This window comes from Neodiprion virginianus, chromosome 7, assembly GCF_021901495.1.
Source record: "Neodiprion virginianus isolate iyNeoVirg1 chromosome 7, iyNeoVirg1.1, whole genome shotgun sequence".
In the NCBI taxonomy this organism is placed as follows: Eukaryota; Metazoa; Arthropoda; class Insecta; order Hymenoptera; family Diprionidae; genus Neodiprion; species Neodiprion virginianus.
In genome coordinates this window covers 6,086,307-6,099,041 of record NC_060883.1, presented here as the reverse complement: position 1 = coordinate 6,099,041, position 12,735 = coordinate 6,086,307, and the positions used below count along the sequence as shown (strand labels likewise).

Here is a 12,735-nt window from a genome sequence, read left to right as displayed (position 1 = left end):
GAATACAATCTACTCTTCAACTTAACATGTTAATTTCTTAATCGACGAATTTGGGGTTGTTAACTTCACATGTATCCGTAATTAATTTTCATCTTTATTTCATTCATTCGAATCCATTACTATTAATACACACTCACGGTTAATTATTTTATCCACGTTACTTTGATTCATTTTATCTCTTTTCCAGATTCTAAGTGGAAAATATAAACCCCCTCTGCTTGGTGGAAAGGTTTACAGCTTCGTTAATTAACTGTGCTAATTATGATGTGTAGGTAATTGACTGTGTCTAGAGAAAATAAGACGTTTAATTACGCGACTGGCTTTCCTCGGGTTCATTTTGCTTAAAACGTTGAACACTGTCGCAATTTTTGTTTTTTATGCCAAAAAAAAAAACAAAAACAAATCAAAGGTGACTAGATTACAGGAAATCAATTTTTAAATACATTTATTACAGAGCTGTCAAACACGATATAAAAAGCGATAGAAAAAAAGAGGCAAACCGGATAAACTGGGTATAAATAATGTGAATTGAATACAGTACGAAGGATTTAGGAAATATTTTCATAGCATGATGTACATGCAACAATTGTTTTCACAACGGTTTGAAATCACCAACGCAGAACATGATTGCAAAATTATTTGTCAGGGTTTTGGAATATAGTTTTGATGCGTTTAAAATATAGTTGAAAAACTTTTCCGTTCAACTACTTTGGATACGTTACGTTAAAGTTTGATTTCATCATACATGAAGTATCAAAAACCGTTTTTGGAGTAATACCAGTTTATCAAATTTGAACAATTTTCTAAAATTAGAGACGCATTTCTAACGTATTGATTACTCTGGCCAAGTGTCGTTTGTAAATGTTGTTAAAAGTGATTATTTATATATAAAAATTTTTCCATCCCGATAATCCTCGGTACGCGCCAACGCGATAATAAATCATCAAATATTTTCTCATTGTCGAGAAATTTCCCGCATATGCATACACGCTGCGCGTTTAAATAATTTCCTTTTGTTTTTCAAACATACGATTAAATTCCACGAGTTTCCGGACGGGGGAGCACCTCTCGCTTGAGCATCCACATGTGGCAGATAAATCATAAAAGGGGTGAGGCTTATTACCAGTTACAGGACAGCTGGCTCATTTACCTCGGAGCTGTTTTTGCACCCGGAGTTACACCCACATATAGGGCATTCCGTGCCAAATCTCCGAGCCCGTGACCCCAACCAATTTATATTTACTATCATATAAATACTAATTTTTCTTGAAGACGCTTGTCCGTTATTATTATTTTTTGAAAAAAAAGGTAAAGTTTTCGAGATAGTTTAAATAACTAATCGATATACAAAAAATATTAAAAAATTGATTATTCTTCAAATTCATTACTGGTTTTCGGAGGAAGGCTGATCGTGAAGAAAAGTATTAGAAAAATCTAAATTGGAGGGTGTCACGAGCTCGCTGAATTGGCATGGAATGCCCCATGTGCATTAATACGTTCCAGAGTCTGGGAAAGTGAGGCTGTTTCGCAAATATATATACATATATATATATATATATATATATATATGATTTTTTTTTTCCTCCTCATTTTTTACCCTTCGCTCTTCCCATTCCCTCCAGCAGGTTTTTTGCCAAATTTATCACCCGACGAGGGTATAACGACGAAGAAGAGAAAGAGGGGAGGGGGCGGGGGAGGGGGAGGGTAAGGGGGGGGGGAGAGAAATTTTTTGAACGCCGTTCTCTCGCGCTCTGAGAATAATGGTGGTTTCGTGCGCAATGAGGCGGGAGCTCACGGCGCCGATGCTTTTTCGGGAAAACAAGGCTCGTTAATTCATGAGCAAGAGTCACGGGGCGAATCCTCCCCCCCCCCCCATCACCCCCTTCCACTTTTCATCCCCCGCGGGATGAGGGTGGACGGTGGGTGACCTCTCCTTCTCGGATTTAGAATCCCGGCCGCGGTTCCGTGTCTTTCGCGGCGGGTGGATGAAAGAGATTAGATCGAGGTCCGCTCTGCCGGGCATGGGCAGCCAGAAAACCGAGCGCGGACTCGGAAGGGTTGGGCAGGGATTTATCCAACGTATTATAGGCGCCGCCCAACCCATAATCCTCGTATATATACGAGACGGCGACGAAACTTTTCCACGATTTGACTCTTTCCCTTTCTACTTCTACCCTCTGTACTTCGTTTCTCTTTCTTCGTCGGTGGTCGTCCTTCGAGAGGACCTTCTCAAGGATGTCCCGGGAGGGAGGGATAGACGCCCACGAAGAGATATCCTGCGACTGGGTATGAAAGTAAAAAAAAAAAAACAGAGGACAACGAAAGGCGAGCTTCCCTTTCGATGTAATATATGGAATGTACAGTCGGGGGGAATATTTAGTTGGAACAAAAACCTAACTATGGGCAAGGGTTTTAACCCTTTGGAAACCCCGTTTTGTAAATGCAGTATTTTTTCATCTGCAATAGAAATTAAAGGTTTTATAGTTTTGAATTGTGCTTTTCTATGCGTCTGCCAATAAGAATTTACGGTTTGCAAATGTCAAATTCATCGCGTATCGTAAATAAACAATATTTGATCATAGAAGTTGAAAAACTTGAACATTTGACCACTACGGACGATATCGCAAAAATAGAAAGAAAAAAAAATACTATTTCTTTGCATGAAAATGTTGTTTTTTCAGCATGGTTGCTATAAGAACAAGACGAAGTTATGAGAAAAATTTTTCGACATATGAGCACAGTATTTTATTGACTTAGAGGAATCTTCTTTTTTTGACCAACGAAAAAGTACATGTAATGTGAAAAACGAACTAAATAAGTATCGACAAGTTCCCAACTTTATATAATTAATAATCATGACCTTCAACTTTCGGTAAAATTTCAGTTCACCCAAACAAATAAATGGCTTTACGTTTAGTTTTTTTATCATAGATAATATTTGTTCCCGTTTTACACCAATAACATCAACGCCAGAACGTGTGTGGGGTCCATGGGGACCCCGACGAAGTTTATCGACTTATGACTGCGTAACGAATGGCGAAAAAAGCGAGCCAACGTGAATGGTAGTTTTATTGGAAAGCTGCCGGAAGGTACTGAAAATGTCAACATCGGAAAACATTTTTTGTAGCACTGGCGAGAAAAATAAAAGGCCCGGGGTCTCAACTGAAACTGTTCGCGTCAAATCTGATTGAAAAAAAGTCCCTGTAACCCAAATAAGAATTTTGAAACACGGAATTGTTGAAAAAAAAAAAACGTTTCAGAAATCACATTATTCGTACTCTACTCTTTCTTCTATTTTTCTCTTTTATTTAAAATAAAAAATCTTTTCGAAATTTGTCTGATTCCGAAATATGTTACAAACACCTAATTTATCTGACTGAGAGAGTTTTTTTCTTAAGCTTGTCTGTTGTTGAGAAAAAAAAATGTCACTGTATGTGTACAGTTACGTAATCGTTGTAATTGATAGATGATAAATTCACGATTCGGTAAAAAAAAACATTGTTTATATCCAAAAATGTAATCTCAAACGATTTGTACAGAAAAATTCGCACACAGAAAAAAATTAGTAGATGTATATATATATATAAATATATATTGGCAAAAAATCATGTATTAATGCGCTTTCTCTGTTAATGTAAAAATTCAGTAATAACAAAAAATGTTCCCCGTATCACGAGAACTTTTTCAGTTATATGTGTAATGCGATTAAAGGTTCAGTGACAGTTTTTGGAACCTTTGCTTTAACCTTTTTTCGTCTCGTGACTTTTTTGACCAGACTGTACGTCCCACACGCCCTTAAGACGTGTACCTATATATTTACATACGTATGAATTTATGTATATATTATATACACGTAAGGGAAAAAAAAAGTTTCGTAATACACTTTTGAGTTTTAAACAATGGGATATACAGAGTCTCGCGGTATTACGGGAGCCGAAAATAATTCCAACGGTTTCAGAGAAGAGCCGAGCAACCCTTGCCCTCCGGGGAGTCGAGGAAATGGGAGCTCTACGTTGTACGTGCTTGCAGGGTGATGTTGCGAACCCCCTTCGTCGCCATGGAAAAACGGCGTTGGCCAAGAGAAAAGAAGCCGCAAAAAGTGTAATGGCAGATATGCGCGCATAGCGGGGTTCGGAATCGAAGTTTTCCAAGTAGCCAGAAGTTTGTCCCTGCAGACTATGAGACTTAAAAGTTAGCGACGTTATTTTAATGATTTGTGTTTCGGAAAATCCCGATATTTCGTAATTTTAGGAATCTCTGAAATGCAGGTAATTATAACAAGGCAAAAGTAACTCGTGTTTTCAATATTAGGCCAATTCAAAGTCACTAAAAAACTTGCAAAATAGTGATTTTTTTTTTTTTTTAGCCCCATGTTTCCTTACGCTAACGTTACTAACTTTAGCCTCATTGCAGACTGCTGGAGATCTGAAAAATCCGTCTTTTCAATCGGGTGTCTGATGTTTCGAACTTGCGTGAATCGATTCTTAAAGCTCAGAATCAAATCGTCGATTATAAAAAATTATGAAAGACTTACCAGGATCATCAGTTTGTTATCTTCCTCCGATTTCATTGCAACTTATATATGTTGTAGAATACTGAAATCTAACCATTACATTAATTTTTTTATGTATCAGCGGAAAACCGGTTTGAAAGGGTGGAAATACCGCTGAAAGGGGTGGTTTCTAAGTTTCGGACAAAGGCGCTTATGTATTTATATGAAACCAACCCTGATATGTTTCATTCATCAATAGAAACCGGCCTAGAAATAATTTAAGTGAAAAATAGAAGTTTTGAACATTTTTTCGGAATTTTTAAACCGTTCAAACAATGTTTCAGTTGACCAAAAATACTAAAGGTGTTGAAAAAGAAATGGAAAAAGTTGGTCTATCATCGGCCTGGTCTCAAAATGTTTGGAACTGAATATAAAGTATCTGAGAATTTTTTGAGGATATTAAAAAAAGTTCTTTAATAATTGCGTAGTTTGATAAAAATGTAAAAAAATTCAGGGTACTCTATCTTGGAATTCGAACAATCGCGGGAAAACTTTTGAACAGAGTCAAAAACAATGAGGTTCAGAGGCTGGTTGCATTCGCATGAAATTCTTCAAACACAATCCTTTCATTGTAAAGATCAAATTTCTTATTAGAATGATTTTTTACGTTGATTTTCAAGTGATTCTCGAGAAAACCGTTTTTATATTCAAGATCGATCCAGGAATCCATTTCTTCCGAATAATCTATCATCCCCAATCATTTCTAGACGAACACTGAGAGAAATTTCTAGTTCCGGTTACCCTTCAGTCCTTAACCATTTTCATTTTTTACCACAATCGAAAAATATAGTTCTAGGTAGAAAATGAAAATTAGTTTTCTAGTCGTTACCGGAAAGTCTAGTATCCGTTACTATTCTTTCTCACTACGATCACTGCTACTATATTTTCTTGTGACTGTTGCGAAAATTTAATGCTAGTGCAAGAATGAATTGACCTCAAAGCTTTATTTAACTAAAAAAATAGAGTAAACCTCGCAAACTAATTTTGCGTTGCAATAACCAAATAAGGATCGACGATAGCGCAAAACGGTTACGCGTACCTCATTTTTCATTATTCAAACATTTTTTTTCACGACACCTGTTTTACTGAATTTTTTTTTTGAATTTGTTACTGTAACAAACGAAAGTCTTGTCATTGTGAGTGAAAGAGACGACAATACGAAGTAATTCTGCAGGGCGAGTGGGTTTCTATAATCCCGTGGGCCAACCGAGCGCATGGTTTTAATGGTCACGGGACCGGATGAGATATCCCGCCATTATTCTCGGCACTATTTAGCCAAGTGACGACCGTCTTAGGGGTGGAAAAAATCGAACGAGGCGATGAAAAAGGCGAATCCTGGTCTCACCCTGGTCTCGGGACGCGGCGGACACTGGACAGTGACAAAGTGAACCGGACTCGGGACTATTAATCTCCGAGGTAAAGAGAGACGGCTGATTGTGAACCTGCAACCCCTGGCCCGGTGGTCACGTCAATGTCTCAGTCTCGTCATCTACACGTCCGGCGTAATTTCATTTTCCCCTTTGTCCCCGTTATTCCCCGAGGAAGATTAGTGCTCGTGGCTTGATTATTACGTGCCACGGGGAAAAATTCACAACCACAATAATTAATATTATAATATATTTTTATTGTATATTGTGTGTTTGATTACGAGCCAATCGGGACGCGGGATTAGCGAGTCGGAGAATTCCAATTATCCAGCATCGTGTCCTGAAATGATTAACTGGGTTCAGGTGGGATAACAGTACATTATGTAACAAGGGAATAAAGTCGAATTTTATTCCCGTGTTACATATAAGACTTTATTTTCAACTCAACTCTAGCCGCAATATTTATTTCAAAATTGGGACTTTTATATTAGGCTCGTATTTCACGCTTGTTTGGATTGGCGGGAAATATGACCTCATATTTCCCGCAAATGCGTTTTAGAGAATAATGTGCCACTATTGTCCCGCCTTTGAGGTCAAAATAGTCAACTTTATGTTTGAGCAGGGAATAAAATTTTGGTCTTTTCTTATTTGCAAGATTTTGACGTCGACAATTACTGCTGTTAATTATTGATAGAAAAAGTTAAAATGGTTTTTTTTTCATCACCATTGTACATATAGGTGGTTAAATTTTGGTTATTATATTGAAATATTGTGCAAATGTACCATATTTTATTGATGAATGATGGCATGTATTGTGACATAATCTTCCGTTTATCATCACGACCAGATTGTGATCAAATCTTGCATTCAGAGAATACACCAGAATTCTTACTTCAACAATGTCCTTTTTACTCGTCCTGAAATTGATCAGTGAATTTGTGCCAAATGGTTAAAAAATCAATTATACACATGATGATACTCGCTTGAAAGTCTACATCGTAATGTACCTGAAATTTCGATCGATATTCATAATGATTCTAATAATATAAGGTCTCGAAAAATGAATGAGAAGCTTGAAAAGTTCTTTAAAAGCACGACGTGTTGAACTGAGTCAGGTTAAATATTGTGCTGACCAATGATTTTCCCTCGCCATTTTTGATTCGCTTCAGGATTTTTTATACGGTTCTCCAATCGCAGAAAACACTCGTGATATTTTTTTTTTATATATTTTTTCATCCGTTGCAACCGTCAATTTTTGATAATTATTCAGACCCAATTCAAAATCGAACCTTTTCAATAAATTGAAATGAACTCTCTAAAATTTGCGAAATCTCAACGGCAACTCTTTCTTATTGAAAATGACGACTGTTTTTTCTTTCCTCTTTTACTCTAGAATCTTATCATAAACTTCAGCGAAGGTGCGGAAGCTCGTTAAACTAAATTTAACTGATCCTGAGGGACTACAAACTCGCGATTAATTATATTTGGTCCAACTCGATTCAAGGAACGAAACACTCGTCTGATAAACCAAGTTTTCAATTAGTCCAAGCCCGCTAGATATTCACCTCAGACTACGCGGGTCCTGCATGGATTTCCATGAAACTTTTCGCAATCTCTTCGAAATCGAATTAGAATCAAAGTTTATCACTTGAGAAAACCTGATTCTTATTCATTGAAAATTTGTATTCGTGACTTTTTTTCGATTTCAAAACAAAAGCATGTGTTCTCAGGTGATAAACTTTACTTGTATTTGTATTACAAAGTGATTTCGACTGACTGCATTCAATTCCTTTTGCGATCCACGTAAACCGATATTTCGACGTTTAATTTGTAGTTGTAGAATGGCATGTATACGTACATATATTATGAGGGATTCCCCGTAAAAATTTTCAACTCATGTGCCTCACCCTCTTTGATTTTAATAATTTTTTAGTATCATGTATCAACCGACCCAAAAGGGTCTCGGTATTTTTTCAGATGTTTTTTATCCACCAGTGAACTTTAAAACGTAAATTAAAAACCAGTTCCGAGAACGCTATTTACAAAAATATGAAAATATTTACACTGTTTTGAGATTTAAAATATGATTTTCAAGCATGACACGATACTGGGATTTCAATATTTACTATTCTCTTCGCAAGTTATTAGTTTCTTTCCATATCGGAATTGTTTCTGCTTTTTTTATTTTTCACATGTCTCGATCTACGTAGAATGCAGAATCACATTATTTTCATGATTTCGTGATCTATTTAGATCAGGGAACAGAAAATAAAAATTAAGAAATAAAAAAAACTCCAATCCCAACATGGAAAAACTAAAGACTTACTAGAAGTAAGTCGGATTTTTAAAAATGGCGTTTTCGAAATTGGTTTTCCAATTTTTTCAAAATTTCACCAGTGGATACAAAAATCTGAAAAAAATTTCGAGACCATTTTGTGTCAGTTGCAGCATCGTGTTAAACAATTCTCAAAATCGAAGGGGGTGAGGTATATATATGGGGCATTCCACGTCAAATTTGTAATCCATGTACTTCACCCCCGTACATATACGAGTATATGCGGCATTCCCTATATAACATAATAGGTATGAGCCAATTATTAAGCGGGCATAATTTTTCTGTGCGAAATTGTTCATGAAGTGTACGGGAGGGATGGAAACGATCCAGTTTAGTTCCGTCCCTTTCGCGAAGTATCAAACGAGTCCTTAAGATCAGCCGTCAAAGTAGCTACGGTAATTATTTTTAGATGTAACGAGGGTCCCGAAAAGCCTCCTTGCTGAGGCTCTCGTCCCTCACGATTTACAGTTCACCCGCAGCTTACGTTACATCCCGAACTCTTCCCCAAGGAATTTCCCATTCAGCCGAAGTGTGCTATCCAAAGTGAGGAAACTGACAAAGCGTCACATGTTTCCTTTGGAGCTCTGCAGGATGTGCCTGACGCTAACCGACCACTAGAATATTATTCCATTTTACAGATAATACCGAGCATCTTGTACATGACGAATATTTATGACGAATCAATCAATTTTTTTTAAAAAACTGAAAACAAGAAGTTACGATTTCTAGAGAATTGAAGTTGAAGTTTTTAACATCGTCGTTGACGTTTCTACTGATTACAGACCAAACGTAAAATATTTGAAAATTTTCAGAAGCTCGTAAGATTCCACTCACTTTGTAAAACAAATCATTCAAATTCGTAAAATTCCTTCCACAGTAACGAACTGATTGGAATTTGACGATTTGAAAGAACGATATCTCCGGACTGAAATTTGAACAACTGTGTTTCAGTCGATGAAAATTTTGTCTTAGAAATTTCCGAAATATGAGTTCATTTGAATATGTCACAGAAAAGCATATATTTCATTTTCAGATGATTCGGAAGTTTGCTTCGTAGACGCCTGCACGGTTCCGTATCGATCCAGCCTTCCACAGATGCTGCAATCACGGTGAGATGGATTTCGTAGTGATAATTTTGAGACTTGTCAAAATTTACAATCACTCTAAAGTTGCGAGAAATTATCTGTAACACGTATACCAGACGGAATATATTCGCGGCATCGCGTTTTTGGCACAGGCGAAGTCGGCTTACATTATTTGAAAACCCATTAGACGTAGAACCAATTAATATTGATCCGTACGAAAATCGACTCGAGTGCGCCTGTCCTTGCAAGAAGCGATGGTCGCTGGCTCTGCAATTTCGAGGCAAATTGCCAGGCGAGCGTTTCTGTCAAAGGCGAATTTCCCAGCTTCTAGAAAGCGGACCATCGCATCTTCCTTGCCAAAATGAACCTCGAAGCGATGTTATGACTAGGTATAATAATTGGGCTACGGTTTCAGTTTCTTGAGATAATTTAAATATCGATATGCAAGTCACTGAATCACTGACGAAATTTTTGGAAGGGATCGAACCGCGTGGTAACAGTTATTACTTTTGTTGTTAAGGCCGCAAAAATTGCAACAATAAATAATCCAGAACTCAATTTTGGTTATCAAGATATGATACAGGTTTTTAATTTTAATCATCTTTGGTGATATGAGAAAATTATTGGTTTCGATCGAGACTCACTTTTTCTAATATCCGAAGAACAGGTTTTAGAGGAATTTCGATCCGTCCGACAAACTCAATGGAAGAATTTGATACTTGCAGGATTTTGCGATCAAATGATGGGCGTTAAAAATTTCACCTTGCCATTGGTAAAAAAAAAATTGTGATAATTTTTTAAGCTAAATTACAATTACATGAATGAGATCGAAAGCTTTTCCTGAATGGACTTGATATTGCAGACGAGTCAAACGAATCTGTTGAATACAGCTTGTAATGTTTGTTTTCTACCAAACGACAGACCTAATAAACAAATTTCTTTTCTTGCCCGAAATTGGGCAGTAATTATTTTTATTAATTTCAAGTTTAACCAGTTGTAAACATAATATGGAATACCAACTTCAGATATGTGAGCAAAATTATTCATCCATCCGTTCAATAATCCGACACTTATTCAAGGTATAAATTATCGATGAAAAAGGTGTATCCGTTTAAAACTGTGCTTCTAAATTGTCTTTCTTTGTAAAAATTGTCTCTCTCTCTCTCTCTCTCTCAGCATTTATTGACCGAAGTTTTCTTAACATTCTAACTCAGCTGTTATCTTCACGCTGTGAATCTCATGAGCGGACGGTGTTAAAAGTTTGGCGATGTGTTCGTTGCCACCTGATGAACTCCAGTCAGAGGTTTCGGTGATCCATGGATCGATTTTCGTCGTATACGTAGATTATTGGTTCCCACTACCGGTCCACTGTGAGGATCTCCTGTTCCGTTGTCGACTTGTCCGAGAGAGGGAGTGTTTTCAATAAAACCGGTGTAATTGGCAAAGGTCACGTGAGGGATACTAGGAGACAATTTCCTTTTAGTCATGGGTCCGACTCTAGGCGGGAATACATGAATCATTACAAGCTGCTTCTAAACGTTGAAAATTTGAAGCAACGGGCAGGCTTATAACGCGTGGAATTAAAGCGTCGAGTAAATATGATGAAAAATATGAAGCTGGGTCTAAAAAATGAAAACAAATCGTCTTGAATAGACAAGAAGTTTCATAAGGCAGCAACAGCTTACGGTAAATCAGTCGCCGAATGGAGAAAAAAAAGCTCCGAAAGAAAGTGGCAGACACAATTTTCTTCGGTACATGACGCTGGACGTTTTCACGGTCACTTCAGCAGCATGCAGAAAATGGTTTAACGTAGAGGGTATAGGTATAAGACAAGGGTTGGCAGGGTCGAGTTCGACTCAAATGTGTTTGCCCGTTCTTAGAATCGTTCAATTATGTAGACACGGGACTCTGAGTCAGCTGTTCTTGATGAGGAACAATAAAACAGGAGCTTTTATGAGATTAGTTGAGCTGAAACTGAGATGCAGTGTCAATTAAGAAAATATACAGCGCCGCGTTTACTTAACATGAGTATTTTCCGCAGTGGTAAAAGCCTTTCGTTTGAACTAACTCGTGTCCAAAATTTAGTAAACCATTACAAACAAAATATACTTTAATTTTGATAAGCCAAATCCTTGAAAGTCTTTTTTAAATTCCCCAATAACGATGATTTTTTTTAGCCTGAAGTTTCGTCACGTTAACTTTAGTAACTAACTTCAGCTTGATTATAACGTCAGAAATTTTTCGTTTACATTTCACTGGCTTGCAACAATTTTGTCCCAATGAATAAAAGAACCTGACGAATTGAATCTTTGATTGAAAAAAGAAAGAAAAAAATTCTGTTTCTACAAAACGTCTTACTTCTAAATTTGAACATGTTTTCAGAACAGTAGAAAAACTGCGTGAAATACTGACACGAATATTTGAAAGTTCGTACACGTGCCATCAAGTTTTTGCAAAGTATTAACGAGTGAAATATAAGAATATGAATATAAATATAAAAGTCAATTTCCTCTTTCTTTCAATTTATTACGTGATCAATACCATTTTCACCGATGCTTATTCTTTTACAATCGTCGTAAAACTTTCATTGAAACATCTGTTGAAGTAAAGTGGAAATTTTTGACAAAGAGAAAACAAACTTTCGGCCATTATGCGACTGGCGTTATAAATACAAATCGTCAATAAAACCGCGTCGTCGAAATAACTTTATCCGACGAAAGAAAAACGCGTCTTGAATATTTGACAACATCAACACAAAATTGTCCCTAGATTTCATAAATATTATGATAATACGGTGATTGATTTTAATTTTGATTTTTAGTATACAGTTTATGTATAAAATTTTCTCGAAAATGATTACACAGTTGATTAAGTAACGATTCTGATATATTGAAATTATATTTTACCATTTTCTAACCGATGTATTAAATACATCGTATATTTTCACAATTTCTCTGTGGCAGATTACGTTTTTCTATCCGATTAACCGTTACTCACTCTAATAAGCGTTCAACCAATGGTCAATTCTCAAAAGCTCAAAAAATTTGCTTGCCCAGAAATACGAAAGACAAGCAACGAGTGTTTTTTAGTCTGACAAATTTATATTCTCTTGATATTTAGTTACATTCGTCTGTTATGAAAACTATTTTCACACTGAATAAATCAATTTTCTGCAATTTAATTTGTAGTAGATTTATACTAAAGCTCTGCGATCAATCAATCGATCAATCGGTTAATCAGCCAAACTTTTTCAATTAATCGTTAGACTTCGATGGATTGTTTTTTATAAATCATAGTCCGTAGGCAGCTAAAAATTGCTCCCTCCGCCACGGCAGCATTTCATTTTTCTAAATGTGCGTATGAATATCGAACGCGTTAATAAATCATTCTAATATA

At 36.5% G+C, this 12,735-nt stretch overlaps 1 protein-coding gene across 16 annotated transcripts in view; it reads left to right on the top strand.

The window, feature by feature from the left end:
- The window catches only part of LOC124308816 (leucine-rich repeat-containing protein 24-like), a 129,034-nt gene that overhangs the window by 18,713 nt on the left and 97,586 nt on the right, over positions 1–12,735 (top strand). For 11 of the 16 annotated variants that reach the window (XR_006909106.1, XR_006909109.1, XM_046771927.1 and 8 more), the window contains one exon: positions 9,288–9,363. The exons of 3 other annotated variants lie outside the window; for them this stretch is intronic. The gene's annotated coding sequence lies outside the window, so the exon portion shown is untranslated. Of the gene's footprint in view, positions 1–5,939; positions 5,969–6,248; positions 6,283–9,287; positions 9,364–12,735 lie in introns of those variants that run through there. 2 more of the 16 variants (XM_046771936.1, XM_046771934.1) reach the window with 2 other exon arrangements.